The sequence below is a fragment of the Leuresthes tenuis genome, unplaced genomic scaffold, assembly GCF_036924035.1.
Source record: "Leuresthes tenuis unplaced genomic scaffold, fLeuTen1.0.hap1 SCAF_23, whole genome shotgun sequence".
Taxonomy (NCBI): domain Eukaryota; kingdom Metazoa; phylum Chordata; class Actinopteri; order Atheriniformes; family Atherinopsidae; genus Leuresthes; species Leuresthes tenuis.
Genome location: NW_027325377.1, coordinates 6,426,125 through 6,446,002, shown reverse-complemented (window position 1 = coordinate 6,446,002; position 19,878 = coordinate 6,426,125). Strand labels below are relative to the sequence as shown.

General features: G+C 44.2%; 11 non-coding genes across 11 annotated transcripts; all 11 read right to left on the bottom strand.

Moving 5' to 3' along the window:
• Positions 1-573: 573 nt before the first annotated feature.
• On the bottom strand, positions 574-645 carry trnap-agg (transfer RNA proline (anticodon AGG)). The gene has a single exon. It is a non-coding gene; the product is annotated as a tRNA-Pro (tRNA).
• Positions 646-2,066: 1,421 nt separating this feature from the next.
• Positions 2,067-2,138, bottom strand: trnap-agg (transfer RNA proline (anticodon AGG)). The gene has a single exon. It is a non-coding gene; the product is annotated as a tRNA-Pro (tRNA).
• A 1,301-nt stretch (positions 2,139-3,439) lies between these two features.
• trnap-agg (transfer RNA proline (anticodon AGG)) lies at positions 3,440-3,511 on the bottom strand. Its single transcript has one exon. It is a non-coding gene; the product is annotated as a tRNA-Pro (tRNA).
• Positions 3,512-4,943: 1,432 nt separating this feature from the next.
• Positions 4,944-5,015, bottom strand: trnap-ugg (transfer RNA proline (anticodon UGG)). The gene has a single exon. It is a non-coding gene; the product is annotated as a tRNA-Pro (tRNA).
• A 1,419-nt stretch (positions 5,016-6,434) lies between these two features.
• trnap-ugg (transfer RNA proline (anticodon UGG)) lies at positions 6,435-6,506 on the bottom strand. The gene has a single exon. It is a non-coding gene; the product is annotated as a tRNA-Pro (tRNA).
• Positions 6,507-7,929: 1,423 nt separating this feature from the next.
• On the bottom strand, positions 7,930-8,001 carry trnap-ugg (transfer RNA proline (anticodon UGG)). The gene has a single exon. It is a non-coding gene; the product is annotated as a tRNA-Pro (tRNA).
• A 4,818-nt stretch (positions 8,002-12,819) lies between these two features.
• On the bottom strand, positions 12,820-12,891 carry trnap-agg (transfer RNA proline (anticodon AGG)). The gene has a single exon. It is a non-coding gene; the product is annotated as a tRNA-Pro (tRNA).
• Positions 12,892-14,311: 1,420 nt separating this feature from the next.
• Positions 14,312-14,383, bottom strand: trnap-ugg (transfer RNA proline (anticodon UGG)). The gene has a single exon. It is a non-coding gene; the product is annotated as a tRNA-Pro (tRNA).
• A 1,427-nt stretch (positions 14,384-15,810) lies between these two features.
• On the bottom strand, positions 15,811-15,882 carry trnap-ugg (transfer RNA proline (anticodon UGG)). The gene has a single exon. It is a non-coding gene; the product is annotated as a tRNA-Pro (tRNA).
• Positions 15,883-17,309: 1,427 nt separating this feature from the next.
• Positions 17,310-17,381, bottom strand: trnap-ugg (transfer RNA proline (anticodon UGG)). The gene has a single exon. It is a non-coding gene; the product is annotated as a tRNA-Pro (tRNA).
• A 1,427-nt stretch (positions 17,382-18,808) lies between these two features.
• trnap-ugg (transfer RNA proline (anticodon UGG)) lies at positions 18,809-18,880 on the bottom strand. Its single transcript has one exon. It is a non-coding gene; the product is annotated as a tRNA-Pro (tRNA).
• Between the last annotated feature and the right edge of the window lie 998 nt (positions 18,881-19,878).

Here is a 19,878-nt window from a genome sequence, read left to right as displayed (position 1 = left end):
CCTGAGTTCATGTCAGCAATTGGGTATCCTAAACAATCATCATGTGATTTGGATTGCATCCTAATTAGACTGTGGGTTGATGTACTAGCTCCTATCGTCACTTCTGCACTTGAGCATCTCAGTGCGTCTCTGTCAATTTGCTATGTACTACTACTCTTTTGAAAAGCCCCATGTCCATGCTGGTCTTATATTCCCTTACAGATCTATATTTCAGTTTCCTCCTTTCTGTTTAACAATCTGGAAAATCTCAGAATTCAATTATTTTCCATGCGCATATGAATACAAAGCGTTTCTGTCTTGATTTAAAGAACACATACCAAAACTGCCTGAGACGAGACTGCAGAGTGTGTGCTTACAAGATACTGGTATTGACTTCTGGATCTGTCAATCAAGTTCCACATAAGAACTTAATTTAAGAAGGACTTGAGGCAACTTAGGAATGAGTGGGGGAGCTTTGAGTTGTATTGTCCTTTGATACCAAGTGCATTTGTGGGTGTTGTCATACTAGTAATTGTTCATTCAATCCTTCTTCTTCACAGTAAAGCAGAGATACAAGGTCAATAAAGCTGGGAAGGGCTCGTCCGGGATTTGAACCCGGGACCTCTCGCACCCTAAGCGAGAATCATACCCCTAGACCAACGAGCCGAAATTTGCTGTGTTTGCCTTTGATGAGAGAGCGCGTGGACAGCTAAAACGGCCACAGAATCCGGGGAATTTGTGATGGATTTCTTTCTTCTTTGACTCATCCGCCAGGTTCCACCAACTCACCACCACCTAAACTCACGTCATATTTTATCAACAAGACCAACTTTAAGACAGAACAGGTTCCAAGAGCCGTCACAGCCATCACAAGAGCGCCCGCACCACAGAGTACAAAAAGATACCCTCTGTACGTTCGATCTTCGAATAGAGACATCCTAGAACTTTCACTTCAGCTCACTCATTGTCAGCGTGGCTTCCGTCTTTTTTATTTCAAAGTTCTCTAATCTCTTATTCTAAAGTGGAGATTAGTTGCCAAAAGTATGTGTGTAAATGAATCTGTAACACTGCAAATCCCAGCTGTGAGTGTAAACTTGTGGAGGGTCAACGAAAAATCCAAGTAAAAGCTGGCATAACGGTTTGTCCAGCTAAAAATTGCATTGTAAAAAAGAAGAAGAGTTGTTCACTTAACTGTCAGTGGTTTTAACGTTGGGGTTGTTCAGTGTATTCACTCATGTTGAGTTAGGGGACAGCAAACTGCTACAGCTCCAAACAACAAAGTAAGACACAACATGTTTGCAATTGTTATCAGCACTCTTAATTAACAAGTTGAGTGAACAAAGAGAGACGCATTTGTGATCAAAGAAGCAACCCAAAGTCACCCATCAAGCATTTATCATAGGTTTCACCACCACCTAAACTCACGTCATATTTTGTCAACAAGACCAACTTTAAGACAGAACAGGTTCCACATCTCCATTTTTCTGCCATTGATCTTCCTGAGTTCATGTCAGCAATTGGGTATCCTAAACAATCATCATGTGATTTGGATTGCATCCTAATTAGACTGTGGGTTGATGTACTAGCTCCTATCGTCACTTCTGCACTTGAGCATCTCAGTGCGTCTCTGTCAATTTGCTATGTACTACAGGGTCTAAGCTAGGTGTAATCAATCCATGTTTTGAAAAGCCCCATGTCCATGCTGGTCTTCTATTCCCTTACAGATCTATATTTCAGTTTCCTCCTTTATGTTTAAAAATCTGAGAATTCAATTATTTTCCATGCGCTTATGAATACAAAGCGTTTCTGTCTTGATTTAAAGAAAACATACCAAAACTGCCTGAGACGAGACTGCAGAGTGTGTGCTCAAGTGATACTGGTATTGACTTCTGGATCTGTCAATCAAGTTCCACATAAGAACTTAATTTAAGAAGGACTTGAGGCAACTTAGGAATGAGTGGGGGAGCTTTGAGTTGTATTGTCCTTTGATACCAAGTGCATTTGTGGGTGTTGTCATACTAGTAATTGTTCATTCAATCCTTCTTCTTCGCAGTAAAGCAGAGATACAAGGTCAATAAAGCTGGGAAGGGCTCGTCCGGGATTTGAACCCGGGACCTCTCGCACCCTAAGCGAGAATCATACCCCTAGACCAACGAGCCGAAATTTGCTGTGTTTGCCTTTGATGAGAGAGCGCATGGACAGCTAAAACGGCCACAGAATCCTGGGAATTTGTGATGGATTTCTTTCTTCTTTGACTCATCCGCCAGGTTCCACCAACTCACCACCACCTAAACTCACGTCATATTTTATCAACAAGACCAACTTTAAGACAGAACAGGTTCCAAGAGCCGTCACAGCCATCACAAGAGCGCCCGCACCACAGAGTACAAAAAGATACCCTCTGTACGTTCGATCTTCGAATAGAGACATCCTAGAACTTTCACTTCAGCTCACTCATTGTCAGCGTGGCTTCCGTCTTTTTTATTTCAAAGTTCTCTAATCTCTTATTCTAAAGTGGAGATTAGTTGCCAAAAGTATGTGTGTAAATGAATCTGTAACACTGCAAATCCCAGCTGTGAGTGTAAACTTGTGGAGGGTCAACGAAAAATCCAAGTAAAAGCTGGCATAACGGTTTGTCCAGCTAAAAATTGCATTGTAAAAAAGAAGAAGAGTTGTTCACTTAACTGTCAGTGGTTTTAACGTTGGGGTTGTTCAGTGTATTCACTCATGTTGAGTTAGGGGACAGCAAACTGCTACAGCTCCAAACAACAAAGTAAGACACAACATGTTTGCAATTGTTATCAGCACTCTTAATTAACAAGTTGTCAACAAGACCACCTTTAAGACAGAACAGGTTCCACATCTCCATTTTTCTGCCATTGATCTTCCTGAGTTCATGTCAGCAATTGGGTATCCTAAACAATCATCATGTGATTTGGATTGCATCCTAATTAGACTGTGGGTTGATGTACTAGCTCCTATCGTCACTTCTGCACTTGAGCATCTCAGTGCGTCTCTGTCAGTTTGCTATGTACTACTACTCTTTTGAAAAGCCCCATGTCCATGCTGGTCTTATATTCCCTTACAGATCTATATTTCAGTTTCCTCCTTTATGTTTAACAATCTGGAAAATCTCAGAATTCAATTATTTTCCATGCGCATATGAATACAAAGCGTTTCTGTCTTGATTTAAAGAACACATACCAAAACTGCCTGAGACGAGACTGCAGAGTGTGTGCTTACAAGATACTGGTATTGACTTCTGGATCTGTCAATCAAGTTCCACATAAGAACTTAATTTAAGAAGGACTTGAGGCAACTTAGGAATGAGTGGGGGAGCTTTGAGTTGTATTGTCCTTTGATACCAAGTGCATTTGTGGGTGTTGTCATACTAGTAATTGTTCATTCAATCCTTCTTCTTCACAGTAAAGCAGAGATACAAGGTCAATAAAGCTGGGAAGGGCTCGTCCGGGATTTGAACCCGGGATCTCTCGCACCCTAAGCGAGAATCATACCCCTAGACCAACGAGCCGAAATTTGCTGTGTTTGCCTTTGATGAGAGAGCGCGTGGACAGCTAAAACGGCCACAGAATCCTGGGAATTTGTGATTGCTTTCTTTCTTCTTTGACTCATCCGCCAGGTTCCACCAACTCACCACCACCTAAACTCACGTCATATTTTATCAACAAGACCAACTTTAAGACAGAACAGGTTCCAAGAGCCGTCACAGCCATCACAAGAGCGCCCGCACCACAGAGTACAAAAAGATACCCTCTGTACGTTCGATCTTCGAATAGAGACATCCTAGAACTTTCACTTCAGCTCACTCATTGTCAGCGTGGCTTCCGTCTTTTTTATTTCAAAGTTCTCTAATCTCTTATTCTAAAGTGGAGATCAGTTGCCAAAAGTATGTGTGTAAATGAATCTGTAACACTGCAAATCCCAGCTGTGAGTGTAAACTTGTGGAGGGTCAACGAAAAATCCAAGTAAAAGCTGGCATAACGGTTTGTCCAGCTAAAAATTGCATTGTAAAAAAGAAGAAGAGTTGTTCACTTAACTGTCAGTGGTTTTAACGTTGGGGTTGTTCAGTGTATTCACTCATGTTGAGTTAGGGGACAGCAAACTGCTACAGCTCCAAACAACAAAGTAAGACATGACATGTTTGCAATTGTTATCAGCACTCTTAATTAACAACTTGAGTGAACAAGAGAGTTGCATTTGGGATCAAAGAAGCAACCCAAAGTCACCCATCAAGCATTTATCATAGGTTTCACCACCACCTAAACTCACGTCATATTTTGTCAACAAGACCAACTTTAAGACAGAACAGGTTCCACATCTCCATTTTTCTGCCATTGATCTTCCTGAGTTCATGTCAGCAATTGGGTATCCTAAACAATCATCATGTGATTTGGATTGCATCCTAATTAGACTGTGGGTTGATGTACTAGCTCCTTTTGTCACATCTGCACTTGAGCATCTCAGTGCGTCTCTGTCAATTTGCTATGTACTACAGGGTCTAAGCTAGGTGTAATCAATCCATGTTTTGAAAAGCCCCATGTCCATGCTGGTCTTCTATTCCCTTACAGATCTATATTTCAGTTTCCTCCTTTATGTTTAAAAATCTGGAAAATCTCAGAATTCAATTATTTTCCATGCGCATATGAATACAAAGCGTTTCTGTCTTGATTTAAAGAACACATACCAAAACTGCCTGAGACGAGACTGCAGAGTGTGTGCTTACAAGATACTGGTATTGACTTCTGGATCTGTCAATCAAGTTCCACATAAGAACTTAATTTAAGAAGGACTTGAGGCAACTTAGGAATGAGTGGGGGAGCTTTGAGTTGTATTGTCCTTTGATACCAAGTGCATTTGTGGGTGTTGTCATACTAGTAATTGTTCATTCAATCCTTCTTCTTCTTCACAGTAAAGCAGAGATACAAGGTCAATAAAGCTGGAAAGGGCTCGTCCGGGATTTGAACCCGGGACCTCTCGCACCCAAAGCGAGAATCATACCCCTAGACCAACGAGCCGAAATTTGCTGTGTTTGCCTTTGATGAGAGCGCGTGGACAACTAAAACGGCCACAGAATCCTGGGAATTTGTGATGGATTTCTTTCTTCTTTGACTCATCCGCCAGGTTCCACCAACTCACCACCACCTAAACTCACGTTATATTTTATCAACAAGACCAATTTTAAGACAGAACAGGTTTCAAGAGCCGTCACAGCCATCACAAGAGCGCCCGCACCACAGAGTACAAAAAGATACCCTCTGTACGTTCGATCTTCGAATAGAGACATCCTAGAACTTTCACTTCAGCTCACTCATTGTCAGCGTGGCTTCCGTCTTTTTTATTTCAAAGTTCTCTAATCTCTTATTCTAAAGTGGAGATTGGTTGCCAAAAGTATGTGTGTAAATGAATCTGTAACACTGCAAATCCCAGCTGTGAGTGTAAACTTGTGGAGGGTCAACGAAAAATCCAAGTAAAAGCTGGCATAACGGTTTGTCCAGCTAAAAATTGCATTGTAAAAAAGAAGAAGAGTTGTTCACTTAACTGTCAGTGGTTTTAACGTTGGGGTTGTTCAGTGTATTCACTCATGTTGAGTTAGGGGACAGCAAACTGCTACAGCTCCAAACAACAAAGTAAGACACAACATGTTTGCAATTGTTATCAGCACTCTTAATTAACAAGTTGAGTGAACAAAGAGAGACGCATTTGTGATCAAAGAAGCAACCCAAAGTCACCCATCAAGCATTTATCATAGGTTTCACCACCACCTAAACTCACGTCATATTTTGTCAACAAGACCAACTTTAAGACAGAACAGGTTCCACATCTCCATTTTTCTGCCATTGATCTTCCTGAGTTCATGTCAGCAATTGGGTATCCTAAACAATCATCATGTGATTTGGATTGCATCCTAATTAGACTGTGGGTTGATGTACTAGCTCCTATCGTCACTTCTTCACTTGAGCATCTCAGTGCGTCTCTGTCAATTTGCTATGTACTACAGGGTCTAAGCTAGGTGTAATCAATCCATGTTTTGAAAAGCCCCATGTCCATGCTGGTCTTCTATTCCCTTACAGATCTATATTTCAGTTTCCTCCTTTATGTTTAAAAATCTGAGAATTCAATTATTTTCCATACGCATATGAATACAAAGCGTTTCTGTCTTGATTTAAAGAACACATACCAAAACTGCCTGAGACGAGACTGCAGAGTGTGTGCTTACAAGATACTGGTATTGACTTCTGGATCTGTCAATCAAGTTCCACATAAGAACTTAATTTAAGAAGGACTTGAGGCAACTTAGGAATGAGTGGGGGAGTTTTGAGTTGTATTGTCCTTTGATACCAAGTGCATTTGTGGGTGTTGTCATACTAGTAATTGTTCGTTCAATCCTTCTTCTTCACAGTAAAGCAGAGATACAAGGTCAATAAAGCTGGGAAGGGCTCGTCCGGGATTTGAACCCGGGACCTCTCGCACCCAAAGCGAGAATCATACCCCTAGACCAACGAGCCGAAATTTGCTGTGTTTGCCTTTGATGAGAGAGCGCATGGACAGCTAAAACGGCCACAGAATCCTGGGAATTTGTGATTGCTTTCTTTCTTCTTTGACTCATCCGCCAGGTTCCACCAACTCACCACCAACTAAACTCACGTCATATTTTATCAACAAGACCAACTTTAAGACAGAACAGGTTCCAAGAGCCGTCACAGCCATCACAAGAGCGCCCGCACCACAGAGTACAAAAAGATACCCTCTGTACGTTCGATCTTCGAATAGAGACATCCTAGAACTTTCACTTCAGCTCACTCATTGTCAGCGTGGCTTCCGTCTTTTTTATTTCAAAGTTCTCTAATCTCTTATTCTAAAGTGGAGATCAGTTGCCAAAAGTATGTGTGTAAATGAATCTGTAACACTGCAAATCCCAGCTGTGAGTGTAAACTTGTGGAGGGTCAACGAAAAATCCAAGTAAAAGCTGGCATAACGGTTTGTCCAGCTAAAAATTGCATTGTAAAAAAGAAGAAGAGTTGTTCACTTAACTGTCAGTGGTTTTAACGTTGGGGTTGTTCAGTGTATTCACTCATGTTGAGTTAGGGGACAGCAAACTGCTACAGCTCCAAACAACAAAGTAAGACATGACATGTTTGCAATTGTTATCAGCACTCTTAATTAACAACTTGAGTGAACAAGAGAGTTGCATTTGGGATCAAAGAAGCAACCCAAAGTCACCCATCAAGCATTTATCATAGGTTTCACCACCACCTAAACTCACGTCATATTTTGTCAACAAGACCAACTTTAAGACAGAACAGGTTCCACATCTCCATTTTTCTGCCATTGATCTTCCTGAGTTCATGTCAGCAATTGGGTATCCTAAACAATCATCATGTGATTTGGATTGCATCCTAATTAGACTGTGGGTTGATGTACTAGCTCCTTTTGTCACTTCTGCACTTGAGCATCTCAGTGCGTCTCTGTCAATTTGCTATGTACTACAGGGTCTAAGCTAGGTGTAATCAATCCATGTTTTGAAAAGCCCCATGTCCATGCTGGTCTTCTATTCCCTTACAGATCTATATTTCAGTTTCCTCCTTTATGTTTAAAAATCTCAGAATTAAATTATTTTCCATGCGCTTATGAATACAAAGCGTTTCTGTCTTGATTTAAAGAACACATACCAAAACTGCCTGAGACGAGACTGCAGAGTGTGTGCTTACAAGATACTGGTATTGACTTCTGGATCTGTCAATCAAGTTCCACATAAGAACTTAATTTAAGAAGGACTTGAGGCAACTTAGGAATGAGTGGGGGAGCTTTGAGTTGTATTGTCCTTTGATACCAAGTGCATTTGTGGGTGTTGTCATACTAGTAATTGTTCATTCAATCCTTCTTCTTCTTCACAGTAAAGCAGAGATACAAGGTCAATAAAGCTGGGAAGGGCTCGTCCGGGATTTGAACCCGGGACCTCTCGCACCCAAAGCGAGAATCATACCCCTAGACCAACGAGCCGAAATTTGCTGTGTTTGCCTTTGATGAGAGCGCGTGGACAGCTAAAACGGCCACAGAATCCTGGGAATTTGTGATGGATTTCTTTCTTCTTTGACTCATCCGCCAGGTTCCACCAACTCACCACCACCTAAACTCACGTTATATTTTATCAACAAGACCAATTTTAAGACAGAACAGGTTTCAAGAGCCGTCACAGCCATCACAAGAGCGCCCGCACCACAGAGTACAAAAAGATACCCTCTGTATGTTCGATCTTCGAATAGAGACATCCTAGAACTTTCACTTCAGCTCACTCATTGTCAGCGTGGCTTCCGTCTTTTTTATTTCAAAGTTCTCTAATCCATCCATCCATCCATCATCTGCCGCTTATCCGGGGGTCGGGTCGCGGGGGCAGCAGCTTGAGCAGAGAAACCCAGACGTCTCTGTCCCCGGCCACTTCTTCCAGCTCTTCCGGGGGGACCCCGAGGCGTTCCCAGGCCAGCCGAGAGACATAGTCTCTCCAGCGTGTCCTGGGTCTTCCCCGGGGTCTCCTCCCAGTGGGACGTGCCCGGAACACCTCCCCAGGGAGGCGCCCAGGGGGCATCCTAACCAGATGCCCGAGCCACCTCATCTGACTCCTCTCAATGCGGAGGAGCAGCGGTTCTACTCCGAGCCCCTCCCGGATGACTGAGCTTCTCACCCTATCTCTAAGGGAGAGCCCAGACACCCTGCGGAGGAAACCCATTTCGGCCGCTTGTATTCGCGATCTTGTTCTTTCGGTCACTACCCACAACTCGTGACCATAGGTGAGGATGGGAACGTAGATTGACCAGTAAGTAGAGAGCTTCGCCTTCTGGCTCAGCTCCCTCTTCACAACGACGGGTCGGTGCAGAGCCCGCAACACTGCAGACGCCGCACCGATCCGCCCGTCAATCTCCCGCTCCATTCGTCCCTCACTCGTGAACAAGACCCCGAGATACTTGAACTCCTCCACTTGGGGAAGGATCTCATTCCCGACCCGGAGAGAGCATTCCACCCTTTTCCGGCTGAGAACCATAGTCTCGGATTTGGAGGTGCTGATTCTCATCCCAGCCGCTTCACACTCGGCTGTGAATCGCTCCAGTGAGAGCTGAAGGTCACGGCCTGACGACGCTAACAGAACCACATCATCTGCAAAAAGCAGAGACCCGATTCTGAGGTCGCCAAATCGGACACCCTCAACGCCCTGGCTGCGCCTAGAAATTCTGTCCATAAAAGTTAGGAACAGAATCGGTGACAAAGGGCAGCCCTGACGGAGTCCAACTCTCACCGGAAACGTATCCGACTTACTGCCGGCAATGCGGACCAAACTCTGGCACCGGTCATACAGAGACCGAACGGACCCTATCAAGGGGTCCGGCACTCCATATTCCCGGAGCACCCCCCACAGGACTCCACGAGGGACACGGTCGAACGCTTTCTCCAAGTCCACAAAACACATGTAGACTGGTTGGGCAAACTCCCATGCACCCTCCAGGATCCTGCCGAGGGTATAGAGCTGGTCCACTGTTCCACGGCCAGGACGAAAGCCACACTGCATCTCCTGAATCCGAGGCTCGATTATCCGACGGATCCTCCTCTCCAATACCCCCGAATAGACCTTACCAGGGAGGCTGAGGAGTGTGATACCCCTATAGTTGGAACACACCCTCCGGTCCCCCTTTTTAAAGAGGGGGACCACCACCCCAATCTGCCAGTCCAGAGGCACTGTCCCCGATGTCCACGCGATGCTGCAGAGGCGTGTCAGCCAAGACAGCCCTACAACATCCAGAGCCTTGAGAAACTCAGGACGGACCTCATCCACCCCCGGGGCCTTGCCACCGAGGAGCTTTTTGACCACCTCGGCAACCTCAGCCCCAGAAATGGGAGGCCCCGTCTCCGAGCTCTCCGACTCTGCCTCTTCCGAGCACGTGTTGGTAGGATTGAGGAGTTCCTCGAAGTACTCCCCCCACCGACTCACAACATCCCTAGTTGAGGTCAGCAAAGCCCCGTCCCCACTGTAAACAGTGTTGACTGTGAGCCGCTTCCCCCCCCTGAGACGCCGGATGGTGGACCAGAATCTCTTCGAGGCCGTCCGGAAATCGTTCTCCATGGTCTCACCGAACTCCTCCCAGGCCCGAGTTTTTGCCTCAGCAACCGCCGAAGCCGCAGCCCGTCTGGCCTGTCGGTACCTATCAGCTGCTTCCAGGGTCCCACTGGCCAAAAAGGCCCGATAGGACTCCTTCTTCAGCTTGACGGCTTCCCTCACCACTGGTGTCCACCAGCAGGTTCGAGGGTTGCCGCCACGACAGGCACCGACCACCTTACGGCCACAACTCCGATCAGCTGCCTCGGCAATGGAGTCACGGAACATGGCCCATTCGGACTCAATGTCCCCCACCTCCCCCGGGATATGGTTGAAGCTCTGCCGGAGGTGGGAGTTAAAGCTCCTTCTGACGGGGGATTCTGACAAACGCTCCCAGCAGACCCTCACAATACGTTTGGGCCTGCCAGGTCTGATCGGCATCCTCCCCCACCAGCGGAGCCAACTCACCACCAGGTGGTGATCAGTTGACAGCTCCGCCCCTCTCTTCGCCCGAGTGTCCAGGACATACGGCCGCAAGTCCGATGATACAACCACAAAGTCGATCATCGAACTGCGGCCAAGGGTGTCCTGGTGCCAAGTGCACATATGGACACCCTTATGTCTGAACATGGTGTTCGTTATGGACAGTCCATGACCAGCACAGAAGTCCAACAACATAACACCACTCTGGTTCAGATCGGGGGGGCCGTTCCTCCCAATCACACCCCTCCAGGTCTCACTGTCATTGCCCACGTGAGCATTGAAGTCCCCCAGCAGAACGAGGGAGTCTCCGGTAGGAGCATTCTCCAGTGCCTCCCCCAGAGACTCCAAAAAGGGTGGGTACTCTGAACTGCTGTTTGGCGCATAGGCACAAACAACAGTCAGGACTCGTCCCCCCACCCGAAGGCGGAGGGAGGCTACCCTCTCATTCACTGGGGTAAACCCCAATGTACTGGCACACAGCTGGGGGGCAATAAGTATGCCCACACCTGCTCTGCGCCTCTCACCACGGGCAACTCCAGAGTGGAAGAGAGTCCAACCCCTTTCAAGAGGACTGGTTCCAGAGCCCAAGCCGTGCGTCGAGGTGAGTCCGACTATATCTAGCCGGAACCGCTCAGCCTCGCGCACCAGCTCCGGCTCCTTCCCCAACAGAGAGGTGACATTCCACGTCCCAAGAGCTAGCTTCAGTAGCCGAGGATCAGACCGCCAAGGCCTCTGCCTTCGGCCGCTACCCAGCTCACATCGCACCCGACCCCCTTGGCCCCTCCCACGGGTGGTGAGCCCGTCGGAAGGGGGACCCACGTCATCATTTCGGGCTATGACCGACCGAGCCCCATGGGCACAGACCCGGCCACCAGGCGCCCGCTGCCGGGCCCCACCCCCGGGCCTGGCTCCGGGGGGAGGCCCCGGTGTCCCACATCCGGGCAAGGGATCACGAGGTCCAAATTTATTTTTCATCATAAGGAGTCTTTTGAGCTGTTCTTTGTCTGGTCCCTCATCTAGGATCTGTTTGCCTTGGGTGACCCTACCAGGGGCTTAAAGCCCCGGGCAACATAGCTCCCAGACTCATTGGGGCACGCAAACTCCCCCACCACGATAAGGTGACAGCTCAGGAGGGAGTATGAGGGAGGGAGTAAAGTTCTCTAATCTCTTATTCTAAAGTGGAGATTAGTTGCCAAAAGTATGTGTGTAAATGAATCTGTAACACTGCAAATCCCAGCTGTGAGTGTAAACTTGTGGAGGGTCAACGAAAAATCCAAGTAAAAGCTGGCATAACGGTTTGTCCAGCTAAAAATTGCATTGTAAAAAAGAAGAAGAGTTGTTCACTTAAATGTCAGTGGTTTTAACCTTGGGGTTGTTCAGTGTATTCACTCATGTTGAGTTAGGGGACAGCAAACTGCTACAGCTCCAAACAACAAAGTAAGACACAACATGTTTGCAATTGTTATCAGCACTCTTAATTAACAAGTTGAGCGAACAAAGAGAGACGCATTTGTGATCAAAGAAGCAACCCAAAGTCACCCATCAAGCATTTATCATTGGTTTCACCACCACCTAAACTCACGTCATATTTTGTCAACAAGACCAACTTTAAGACAGAACAGGTTCCACATCTCCATTTTTCTGCCATTGATCTTCCTGAGTTCATGTCAGCAATTGGGTATCCTAAACAATCATCATGTGATTTGCATTGCATCCTAATTAGACTGTGGGTTGATGTACTAGCTCCTATCGTCACTTCTGGACTTGAGCATCTCAGTGCGTCTCTGTCAATTTGCTATGTACTACAGGATTTAGCTAGGTGTAATCAATCCATCTTTTGAAAAGCCCCATGTCCATGCTGGTCTTCTATTCCCTTACAGATCTATATTTCAGTTTCCTCCTTTATGTTTAAAAATCTGGAAAATCTCAGAATTCAATTATTTTCCATGCGCATATGAATACAAAGCGTTTCTGTCTTGATTTAAAGAAAACATACCAAAACTGCCTGAGACGAGACTGCAGAGTGTGTGCTTACAAGATACTGGTATTGACTTCTGGATCTGTCAATCAAGTTCCACATAAGAACTTAATTTAAGAAGGACTTGAGGCAACTTAGGAATGAGTGGGGGAGCTTTGAGTTGTATTGTCCTTTGATACCAAGTGCATTTGTGGGTGTTGTCATACTAGTAATTGTTCATTCAATCCTTCTTCTTCACAGTAAAGCAGAGATACAAGGTCAATAAAGCTGGGAAGGGCTCGTCCGGGATTTGAACCCGGGACCTCTCGCACCCTAAGCGAGAATCATACCCCTAGACCAACGAGCCGAAATTTGCTGTGTTTGCCTTTGATGAGAGAGCGCGTGGACAGCTAAAACGGCCACAGAATCCTGGGAATTTGTGATGGATTTCTTTCTTCTTTGACTCATCCGCCAGGTTCCACCAACTCACCACCACCTAAACTCACGTCATATTTTATCAACAAGACCAACTTTAAGACAGAACAGGTTCCAAGAGCCGTCACAGCCATCACAAGAGCGCCCGCACCACAGAGTACAAAAAGATACCCTCTGTACGTTCGATCTTCGAATAGAGACATCCTAGAACTTTCACTTCAGCTCACTCATTGTCAGCGTGGCTTCCGTCTTTTTTATTTCAAAGTTCTCTAATCTCTTATTCTAAAGTGGCGATTAGTTGCCAAAAGTATGTGTGTAAATGAATCTGTAACACTGCAAATCCCAGCTGTGAGTGTAAACTTGTGGAGGGTCAACGAAAAATCCAAGTAAAAGCTGGCATAATGGTTTGTCCAGCTAAAAAATGCATTGTAAAAAAGAAGAAGAGATGTTCACTTAACTGTCAGTGGTTTTAACCTTGGGGTTGTTCAGTGTATTCACTCATGTTGAGTTAGGGGACAGCAAACTGCTACAGCTCCAAACAACAAAGTAAGACATGACATGTTTGCAATTGTTATCAGCACTCTTAATTAACAACTTGAGTGAACAAGAGAGTTGCATTTGGGATCAAAGAAGCAACCCAAAGTCACCCATCAAGCATTTATCATAGATTTCACCACCACCTAAACTCACGTCATATTTTGTCAACAAGACCAACTTTAAGACAGAACAGGTTCCACATCTCCATTTTTCTGCCATTGATCTTCCTGAGTTCATGTCAGCAATTGGGTATCCTAAACAATCATCATGTGATTTGGATTGCATCCTAATTAGACTGTGGGTTGATGTACTAGCTCCTATCGTCACTTCTGGACTTGAGCATCTCAGTGCGTCTCTGTCAATTTGCTATGTACTACAGGGTCTAAGCTAGGTGTAATCAATCCATATTTTGAAAAGCCCCATGTCCATGCTGGTCTTCTATTCCCTTACAGATCTATATTTCAGTTTCCTCCTTTATGTTTAAAAATCTCAGAATTAAATTATTTTCCATACGCATATGAATACAAAGCGTTTCTGTCTTGATTTAAAGAACACATACCAAAACTGCCTGAGACGAGACTGCAGAGTGTGTGCTTACAAGATACTGGTATTGACTTCTGGATCTGTCAATCAAGTTCCACATAAGAACTTAATTTAAGAAGGACTTGAGGCAACTTAGGAATGAGTGGGGGAGTTTTGAGTTGTATTGTCCTTTGATACCCAGTGCATTTGTGGGTGTTGTCATACTAGTAATTGTTCATTCAATCCTTCTTCTTCACAGTAAAGCAGAGATACAAGGTCAATAAAGCTGGGAAGGGCTCGTCCGGGATTTGAACCCGGGACCTCTCGCACCCAAAGCGAGAATCATACCCCTAGACCAACGAGCCGAAATTTGCTTTGTTTGCCTTTGATGAGAGAGCGCGTGGACAGCTAAAACGGCCACAGAATCCTGGGAATTTGTGATTGCTTTCTTTCTTCTTTGACTCATCCGCCAGGTTCCACCAACTCACCACCACCTAAACTCACGTCATATTTTATCAACAAGACCAACTTTAAGACAGAACAGGTTCCAAGCCGTGTCAGCCATCACAAGAGCGCCCGCACCACAGAGTACAAAAAGATACCCTCTGTACGTTCGATCTTCGAATAGAGACATCCTAGAACTTTCACTTCAGCTCACTCATTGTCAGCGTGGCTTCCGTCTTTTTTATTTCAAAGTTCTCTAATCTCTTATTCTAAAGTGGAGATTAGTTGCCAAAAGTATGTGTGTAAATGAATCTGTAACACTGCAAATCCCAGCTGTGAGTGTAAACTTGTGGAGGGTCAACGAAAAATCCAAGTAAAAGCTGGCATAACGGTTTGTCCAGCTAAAAATTGCATTGTAAAAAAGAAGAAGAGATGTTCACTTAACTGTCAGTGGTTTTAACGTTGGGGTTGTTCAGTGTATTCACTCATGTTGAGTTAGGGGACAGCAAACTGCTACAGCTCCAAACAACAAAGTAAGACATGACATGTTTGCAATTGTTATCAGCACTCTTAATTAACAACTTGAGTGAACAAGAGAGTTGCATTTGGGATCAAAGAAGCAACCCAAAGTCACCCATCAAGCATTTATCATAGATTTCACCACCACCTAAACTCACGTCATATTTTGTCAACAAGACCAACTTTAAGACAGAACAGGTTCCACATCTCCATTTTTCTGCCATTGATCTTCCTGAGTTCATGTCAGCAATTGGGTATCCTAAACAATCATCATGTGATTTGGATTGCATCCTAATTAGACTGTGGGTTGATGTACTAGCTCCTTTTGTCACTTCTGCACTTGAGCATCTCAGTGCGTCTCTGTCAATTTGCTATGTACTACAGGGTCTAAGCTAGGTGTAATCAATCCATCTTTTGAAAAGCCCCATGTCCATGCTGGTCTTCTATTCCCTTACAGATCTATATTTCAGTTTCCTCCTTTATGTTTAAAAATCTGGAAAATCTCAGAATTCAATTATTTTCCATGCGCATATGAATACAAAGCGTTTCTGTCTTGATTTAAAGAACACATACCAAAACTGCCTGAGACGAGACTGCAGAGTGTGTGCTTACAAGATACTGGTATTGACTTCTGGATCTGTCAATCAAGTTCCACATAAGAACTTAATTTAAGAAGGACTTGAGGCAACTTAGGAATGAGTGGGGGAGCTTTGAGTTGTATTGTCCTTTGATACCAAGTGCATTTGCGGGTGTTGTCATACTAGTAATTGTTCATTCAATCCTTCTTCTTCACAGTAAAGCAGAGATACAAGGTCAATAAAGCTGGGAAGGGCTCGTCCGGGATTTGAACCCGGGACCTCTCGCACCCAAAGCGAGAATCATACCCCTAGAACAACGAGCCGAAATTTGCTGTGTTTGCCTTTGATGAGAGAGCGCGTGGACAGCTAAAACGGTCACAGAATCCTGGGAATTTGTGATGGATTTCTTTCTTCTTTGACTCATCCGCCAGGTTCCACCAACTCACCACCACCTAAACTCACGTCATATTTTATCAACAAGACCAACTTTAAGACAGAACAGGTTCCAAGCCGTGTCAGCCATCACAAGAGCGCCCGCACCACAGAGTACAAAAAGATACCCTCTGTACGTTCGATCTTCGAATAGAGACATCCTAGAACTTTCACTTCAGCTCACTCATTGTCAGCGTGGCTTCCGTCTTTTTTATTTCAAAGTTCTCTAATCTCTTATTCTAAAGTGGAGATTAGTTGCCAAAAGTATGTGTGTAAATGAATCTGTAACACTGCAAATCCCAGCTGTGAGTGTAAACTTGTGGAGGGTCAACGAAAAATCCAAGTAAAAGCTGGCATAACGGTTTGTCCAGCTAAAAATTGCATTGTAAAAAAGAAGAAGAGTTGTTCACTTAACTGTCAGTGGTTTTAACGTTGCGGTTGTTCAGTGTATTCACTCATGTTGAGTTAGGGGACAGCAAACTGCTACAGCTCCAAACAACAAAGTAAGACATGACATGTTTGCAATTGTTATCAGCACTCTTAATTAACAACTTGAGTGAACAAGAGAGTTGCATTTGGGATCAAAGAAGCAACCCAAAGTCACCCATCAAGCATTTATCATAGATTTCACCACCACCTAAACTCACGTCATATTTTGTCAACAAGACCAACTTTAAGACAGAACAGGTTCCACATCTCCATTTTTCTGCCATTGATCTTCCTGAGTTCATGTCAGCAATTGGGTATCCTAAACAATCATCATGTGATTTGGATTGCATCCTAATTAGACTGTGGGTTGATGTACTAGCTCCTTTTGTCACTTCTGCACTTGAGCATCTCAGTGCGTCTCTGTCAATTTGCTATGTACTACAGGGTCTAAGCTAGGTGTAATCAATCCATCTTTTGAAAAGCCCCATGTCCATGCTGGTCTTCTATTCCCTTACAGATCTATATTTCAGTTTCCTCCTTTATGTTTAAAAATCTGGAAAATCTCAGAATTCAATTATTTTCCATGCGCATATGAATACAAAGCGTTTCTGTCTTGATTTAAAGAACACATACCAAAACTGCCTGAGACGAGACTGCAGAGTGTGTGCTTACAAGATACTGGTATTGACTTCTGGATCTGTCAATCAAGTTCCACATAAGAACTTAATTTAAGAAGGACTTGAGGCAACTTAGGAATGAGTGGGGGAGCTTTGAGTTGTATTGTCCTTTGATACCAAGTGCATTTGCGGGTGTTGTCATACTAGTAATTGTTCATTCAATCCTTCTTCTTCACAGTAAAGCAGAGATACAAGGTCAATAAAGCTGGGAAGGGCTCGTCCGGGATTTGAACCCGGGACCTCTCGCACCCAAAGCGAGAATCATACCCCTAGAACAACGAGCCGAAATTTGCTGTGTTTGCCTTTGATGAGAGAGCGCGTGGACAGCTAAAACGGCCACAGAATCCTGGGAATTTGTGATGGATTTCTTTCTTCTTTGACTCATCCGCCAGGTTCCACCAACTCACCACCACCTAAACTCACGTCATATTTTATCAACAAGACCAACTTTAAGACAGAACAGGTTCCAAGCCGTGTCAGCCATCACAAGAGCGCCCGCACCACAGAGTACAAAAAGATACCCTCTGTACGTTCGATCTTCGAATAGAGACATCCTAGAACTTTCACTTCAGCTCACTCATTGTCAGCGTGGCTTCCGTCTTTTTTATTTCAAAGTTCTCTAATCTCTTATTCTAAAGTGGAGATTAGTTGCCAAAAGTATGTGTGTAAATGAATCTGTAACACTGCAAATCCCAGCTGTGAGTGTAAACTTGTGGAGGGTCAACGAAAAATCCAAGTAAAAGCTGGCATAACGGTTTGTCCAGCTAAAAATTGCATTGTAAAAAAGAAGAAGAGTTGTTCACTTAACTGTCAGTGGTTTTAACGTTGCGGTTGTTCAGTGTATTCACTCATGTTGAGTTAGGGGACAGCAAACTGCTACAGCTCCAAACAACAAAGTAAGACATGACATGTTTGCAATTGTTATCAGCACTCTTAATTAACAACTTGAGTGAACAAGAGAGTTGCATTTGGGATCAAAGAAGCAACCCAAAGTCACCCATCAAGCATTTATCATAGATTTCACCACCACCTAAACTCACGTCATATTTTGTCAACAAGACCAACTTTAAGACAGAACAGGTTCCACATCTCCATTTTTCTGCCATTGATCTTCCTGAGTTCATGTCAGCAATTGGGTATCCTAAACAATCATCATGTGATTTGGATTGCATCCTAATTAGACTGTGGGTTGATGTACTAGCTCCTTTTGTCACTTCTGCACTTGAGCATCTCAGTGCGTCTCTGTCAATTTGCTATGTACTACAGGGTCTAAGCTAGGTGTAATCAATCCATCTTTTGAAAAGCCCCATGTCCATGCTGGTCTTCTATTCCCTTACAGATCTATATTTCAGTTTCCTCCTTTATGTTTAAAAATCTGGAAAATCTCAGAATTCAATTATTTTCCATGCGCATATGAATACAAAGCGTTTCTGTCTTGATTTAAAGAACACATACCAAAACTGCCTGAGACGAGACTGCAGAGTGTGTGCTTACAAGATACTGGTATTGACTTCTGGATCTGTCAATCAAGTTCCACATAAGAACTTAATTTAAGAAGGACTTGAGGCAACTTAGGAATGAGTGGGGGAGCTTTGAGTTGTATTGTCCTTTGATACCAAGTGCATTTGCGGGTGTTGTCATACTAGTAATTGTTCATTCAATCCTTCTTCTTCACAGTAAAGCAGAGATACAAGGTCAATAAAGCTGGGAAGGGCTCGTCCGGGATTTGAACCCGGGACCTCTCGCACCCAAAGCGAGAATCATACCCCTAGAACAACGAGCCGAAATTTGCTGTGTTTGCCTTTGATGAGAGAGCGCGTGGACAGCTAAAACGGCCACAGAATCCTGGGAATTTGTGATGGATTTCTTTCTTCTTTGACTCATCCGCCAGGTTCCACCAACTCACCACCACCTAAACTCACGTCATATTTTATCAACAAGACCAACTTTAAGACAGAACAGGTTCCAAGCCGTGTCAGCCATCACAAGAGCGCCCGCACCACAGAGTACAAAAAGATACCCTCTGTACGTTCGATCTTCGAATAGAGACATCCTAGAACTTTCACTTCAGCTCACTCATTGTCAGCGTGGCTTCCGTCTTTTTTATTTCAAAGTTCTCTAATCTCTTATTCTAAAGTGGAGATTAGTTGCCAAAAGTATGTGTGTAAATGAATCTGTAACACTGCAAATCCCAGCTGTGAGTGTAAACTTGTGGAGGGTCAACGAAAAATCCAAGTAAAAGCTGGCATAACGGTTTGTCCAGCTAAAAATTGCATTGTAAAAAAGAAGAAGAGTTGTTCACTTAACTGTCAGTGGTTTTAACGTTGCGGTTGTTCAGTGTATTCACTCATGTTGAGTTAGGGGACAGCAAACTGCTACAGCTCCAAACAACAAAGTAAGACATGACATGTTTGCAATTGTTATCAGCACTCTTAATTAACAACTTGAGTGAACAAGAGAGTTGCATTTGGGATCAAAGAAGCAACCCAAAGTCACCCATCAAGCATTTATCATAGATTTCACCACCACCTAAACTCACGTCATATTTTGTCAACAAGACCAACTTTAAGACAGAACAGGTTCCACATCTCCATTTTTCTGCCATTGATCTTCCTGAGTTCATGTCAGCAATTGGGTATCCTAAACAATCATCATGTGATTTGGATTGCATCCTAATTAGACTGTGGGTTGATGTACTAGCTCCTTTTGTCACTTCTGCACTTGAGCATCTCAGTGCGTCTCTGTCAATTTGCTATGTACTACAGGGTCTAAGCTAGGTGT